Genomic DNA, 6,000 nt, shown 5'->3' with positions numbered 1-6,000 from the left:
TATGAACCAGTAATACATACAATAACTTTACATTTCCAAATTAAACTATATACATTAATGGATCACTTCAAAAAAGTGGAGGGGCAACTGCAACTGCCCCCCTTCCCCCCCAAATCGCCGCCCACGGTCTACAATATCTGTGCATAATTTCGATCACTCCGGTCCACTTGTTTTTGCCTTTTGAGCGTCAACTTTCAGGCTTTTCGGTCGGTCGGTGGAGGCTTTTGTCCTTTAAAACAGTTTTTCCGCAGAAAATTAAAAAAAAAAAAAAAAACATTCGTTTATTTCATGTGTAGTATCCACCAGTACCTGCCAAATTTTATCAAAATCAGAGTGATACACTTGGAAAGTGTTACTTGTGAGTTTACATTTGTAATAAAACAAGCCAGCCTGTGAAATTATCACTAATCGGAGTTTGAATTTTTACGGTCAATCGTTGAAGCACCGCTTTCTTACAATACTGATGGACCTGACCTTTACAGTGTGAAATGATAAAGTATTTGTCAGAACATGAATTTCAATTTACAGATACTTTTCAGCGAAAAATAGAATGAAATTTGAAAGCCTCAAATGAAGGTAACGTAAATGGGAATAAAGTGTAAAATTTTCCATATAATTAAGCATACCCTCCGAACTTAAAATTTCTATGTAATTAAGCTTACAGTGCAAATTTCATGTCTATTTTTCTCACAATTTTATGGTTTGATTGCCTTGTGCTTTGAACGCTCCATACAATAAATATAAGCTTCAACAATTATTATAATAGAAAGCAATGGATATAAAATGCGAAGCACTGTAGTTTTTAATTCTGAATTAATAACTGTTTCTCAATTTATTTCTCAGCTAATATCAATCGTTTATATATCAACCCACTACCAATTTCTCATAAATACAAACAACCCTTCATTAAAAGAGAATTAAAAAAAAAATACCAGGATACGTCTGTTTATTTTTAATGAACAGTTAATATACTAAATTTCAGCTCCCTGAGATTCTCAATATTTCGCAAAAATTCGGACCCGCACTCACCATTTAGGATATGTATTATAATGAAAGCGGTATGATAACATCCCAGTTGAGATTGGGTCCTAACTATATACCAAAAGCAATTTCATTTATCTTTGTCATTTGGACGTGATGGCTATGAACACACGATTATATTCATTTTTTTTAAATAAAATAATTCATATATTACAGGTGATTCAAAAATATATTTATTCCTATAGTCAGCTTCCTTTAAAAATACAGATGTTGTGTATCAGCGAAGTAGGAAGTCCAATTGCTATTATTACAATTACAAATATCAATATCTGAAAGTGCCTGAATTTCTTTTTGCACTTAGATATACTCATCTCAGGTACTAAATAGAAACAAATGGGAAGAAAATGGAGGCATTGAGAGTAAAACGTAGACAAATTCACCAGTCTTCAGAAGATGCTCTCTACAATGCATTGAACAGAGTGGGTCGGTGGGTCAGAGTGAGTCAGGGTGAGTTGGTGGGTCAGTGGGTCGTGGGTCACGTCCTGTTAACCCATGACCCACTGATTCAATCCATTTCTGATATAAAAAATAAAGGAATTGAAGTTTCGGTTAGCTGGATGTATTACAAGTATTACAAGATGAAGTGAACGATTGATGAAAGCAACTCTTGACTGAACACTAACAGACAGGAAAGTAGGCCTACTTAGGAAACATCAACATACAAGGCGGTGCGATAAAATCGATACCATGAAACAGGGGCGCATTCACAGGAGGGGTCCACGGGTCCAGACCCCGCAAAACTTCGTAACTCGACTTAGGCCTACATTTGTACACTTTCATAATAAAATTGTAGTTGTTTAGCACAGAAATACTTGATACAGATTAAAAAAATGATTTTACTCAACATCTGTACTATTTCTTTTCTGATAAAAACAATCTAATTTTATCCTTTTTCGTGAGAATATAGGTGTCAGTATTTAAAATTATTATTATTATTATTATTATTATTATTATTATTATTATTATTATTATTATTATTATTATTATTATTATTATTATTATTATTATGGCTACTTCAATACTACATAAACATAATCGGCTTTAAGCAGAGTCATTCTGAAGCGTGATTGTCGCTATACTAAAGAGTTCGACTAACATATATTTCCTGCAGTAGTCAGGCCTTTAGTATGACGCTAAACATACGTCAAAACGACTCTGCATAAAACCAATGTTTTGTATAATCGGACCCCCCTTCCCCGAAACCTTGGACCTCTCCCAACAAAAGTTTCTGGGTGCTCGCCTGCCATGGAACAGAGTAGCCAAAGATAGATGACTGGAGATAAAAGTTGGAGAGACCTTAATCTAGCAGTGAATTAACAATACTTTATTATGACAATGATTACATATATAGAAATATTTATATACTATACATGCTAGTAGGCTTAGAAATATTGGTAATGAGAATAACATGTTACAGTATTGTTCTCGGAGAGGGGCGTGAATGAGTAGATGAGGAAAAATGAAAATTTAGCTTGTTAAAAAAAAAAAAAAAAAAAAAAAACTAAGTGTTAATTTAAAAGTGATCTCGATGATGCAGTGAAATTTGATTTTCTGCCTTGTCTAGTTATACCAATCTAACCTATACGATGACGAACAGACTGGAAAGAACAATGGGAAACAAAGTGTGTTACAAACATATGAAATGGAAAAGTAGATCACCCAAACCTTCGGCCGCAACTTCGGTTTAGTAGATATGTTGTTTCTCAACATAGCTGGAGTTGTGCTCGCTCGCTAGAGTACATTGTACGAAAAGGTCGCACAATAACGAGAGCGAATCTTAGCAGTAAGTAGGGCCTACTTGATTGTGTGCAAACTTATCATTTATTTTTTGTATATATATATATTATAAATTTACGAATCAGAAACTAGTTTTTGATTTATTGTAATATACGGAAATTGTTTATTACTTATAAGGTGAATGCTTATATGCCAAACGAAGTACAGACATTTAAAAAGCGTTGCGCTTCGTTTTTCATTTGTTAGCAGACGACGGTTTTTGGGATTTTCAACCTACATTCTCCGCTAGGGAACCTCAGACAGGTAGTGAAGTGAGCGATCGCTGAAATTGTGAATAAAGCGAAGAGAGGTCAAGTTGTGTTCGTTGCAGGTAAATATTTCATAACAAGTTTACTTGTTGCCCCATGTTATAATAAAGTAGGAGTTTATAAATTTGTATTAAAATGTATTGTTTAATTTACGAATACACAGTATTGCGCTTAGTATATATCGGCCATAACTGTTTCTTCAAATCGCAATTGTCTATTCGCCATCTTTCTTGTGTTGTTACATTTTACGTGGAAGAAATCCAAGATCATCGGATGTGTGTAATGTGTTACACAAAATTAAATTTTTACTAAGTAATGTTTAAAAGTGCTTCTTTACCCATGACCGGTTAAAATAACAATATTTAGGTGAAATATTGGTAAAATTGAAGTTTATGATCGTTGCTCCACTTGAACTATTTAAAGCTTACTGTGAACTGTCTAGAAAAAAAGTGAAGAAAAAAGTAGCTTAGAAGCAGTGAGAGTTCTACCGAAATTCAAAGTAAAATCAAGGTCTTCTAATGAAAATATACGAAATAAGCTTAAAGTTAGTAAGTTATTTGAGCATATTCTGTGGTTAACTGTTTCACAGGTAAACGTCATCTACCTTGCAGGTGCAGTGTCAAATATTTGACAAATAGATCATTTGTACTTATAAACAAAGTACAATTAATGCAGTTTCTCAGCTCTCTATTTGTCTTCGTACGTACGCTTCAGCGACAATGATAAATCATAATTCAGGTTTTGCGTACAAAGGCTAATTATCAAATCGTTGGTAGTGATTTGGGTGCAGTTTTACTTTACGGATCCACAAATTGTAAAATGTACGGAAAAATTTGGGGAAGTCTTTAATTTGCCCGTTTTATGTCGAGAACAGAACCCCCTGCGGGGCTTTAACCAGTTTTTTCTGCTACTACTTATATTATGGATCCGTATAGTCAAACTGCACGGTGATTTGTGTCTTTGTAGTGATCTTGAATCACGCAGTGTGAAGTAAATTTCATAAACATGTGGATATTCGTTTTAACTATATGAAGCAGTTTTAGAACTTGGTTCTAGAAGAGTTTTTAGTTTCAACTCTGTGGTTTGAAGAACGTAGCAAACTGGGGTACTTTCTGCGGAGTCGAAGGCGTTCAGGTTAATATCCTTATGCCATCAGAAAGATAGTAAATGACTTTTTTGTAAAAATCGCTTGCAAATGTATTCAGAATGCTACCCTCTTGCATGTTCGTGCATATTTATAATGTGGATGCAAGTATTGAATACTTAACAGTAAGTACCGTAAACTAATCTTTCAGCGTTGCCTTCACTTTCACTAGGTATGCTTGCACGAGAGTGGTGGTTTGTTTCATTGATCATCGTTAAGTATAAAAGCCTCACTAAGCGGATACAGACGAACGGGACTTCGGAGTAGAGCGAGAGGTGGGCATTTTTCAGTCACTATAAGCAAGTCTATAGGTAGGAACTCGTGTAGTATGTACTTAAAAGCTCCTATTGAAATTACAAGCTACCTTGTGCGTAGTCTTTTGCCTTTTTAGCTTGCTTAGATCATGACTTCCTTAAGATTCATTCAGCTTTTAGTTTTCTGTAATACTAAATTACCCCGACCATATTATCAGTTGCTGTTATTAGTATTGTGATCGCCGCGTATATACGGTGAGAGTTTTCTTTATGTACACTCATGTCCAAAATTATTGTCGCATGACTATAAATATGTTGTTCTAGTAATATAATTTGATAAAGAATTCGCCCGGTATTTCTTGTGTTAGTATGTGTGTAATCGGCAAAGACAAGTATGTGGTAAATTTCATGTCAAAAGAGCAGTAAATAAGAACAATGAAAGGAAAATAAAATTTTCCTGTATATTTACTATTTTACTATGAACTATTATACACACATTATCAGTATTTAAAGTTTTCTGCAAAATCATCAAGTTATATTCTTACAAGAAGACAATTATAGATATGCGACAATAATTTTGGACATGAGTGTACAATTGCGTGGTAATGACGTGCACTTCTTAATATGGCTTCTATATTAGTTTCTGAACTATTACCGTTTGACATAATAGAATTTTGCCATAAGTTTTGCAGATAGTGGGGATTAATATCCTATAAGCTCCGCTGCGGGTTAGTGTTATCCTATTGAAGATAAACTAATTTGAGGAAATAAGGAATTGTTGGAGGTGTTTATCAGTTTTATGCAGCCAAAGTGGCACTGTCTGAGACTTCTAATCCTGGGGTCGAGACCTGAACCCCTTTGTGTAGCAACCTAGTACAGGTAAATAATGATTTAGTAGACGATTTGGAATTTTTGATCGGTCACTTCTGTTGATTAAAAGCTGGCAGTGGTTAATGAAGGTAATTCCGATATGGGCACCTAAATTCTTAATTTGTACTATCGAGAGCTACTTTAGATTCCAAAGCGTGAAGTTACCTTCGATGTTGGTTAGTAATTACTTGTTAGTTCTCCTAAATGTTGGACTTTCATCTTTTTCATCTTGACAGCTACTGCTAATAGGTAACTGGGGGTAGGAGTGGCGGCTTGGTGGTAGAGCGCTCATGCGTGGTGTGGGTCCCAGATTCGATCTCGGCTCGCACCAAGTGTGTCGTTTGTATGGTGTTTCTCGCGGTTTTCCCCCTTTTTTTGCTTTCCATCATTCCGTTCATTATCATCAGTCTCCCTTAACCTCGGATTACAAAGGAGGGGTGTTAAACTATTATAAACAGAAAGAAATCTTGGCTCCAGGACTGTTTCCTCTTCGAGCTGTGTGGAAGGGTTTATTATTATTGACTTTTTGATCAAAACTAGATAAATTTTCTTGTGAAGGCATATTTAATATTGAAAAAGGAAAGAAAAATTACTTTGCATCTTGTAAATTAAAATTGATACTTAAGAATATCATAGGGTTTCTTGC

At 34.8% G+C, this 6,000-nt stretch overlaps 1 protein-coding gene across 1 annotated transcript in view; it reads left to right on the top strand.

The window, feature by feature from the left end:
- The first annotated feature begins 3,009 nt into the window (after positions 1-3,009).
- Positions 3,010-6,000, top strand: part of me31B (ATP-dependent RNA helicase me31b) — a 72,639-nt gene continuing 69,648 nt past the window's right edge. Inside the window, exon 1 of the mRNA XM_081758711.1 lies at positions 3,010-3,148. The gene's annotated coding sequence lies outside the window, so the exon portion shown is untranslated. The remainder of the gene's footprint in view (positions 3,149-6,000) is intronic.

This window comes from Thermobia domestica, chromosome 5 (genome assembly GCF_964235325.1).
Source record: "Thermobia domestica chromosome 5, izTheDome1.hap1.1, whole genome shotgun sequence".
Taxonomy (NCBI): Eukaryota; Metazoa; Arthropoda; class Insecta; order Zygentoma; family Lepismatidae; genus Thermobia; species Thermobia domestica.
The sequence above is the reverse complement of the archived record's forward strand: the minus strand, read 5'-3'. Positions and strand labels throughout refer to the sequence as shown.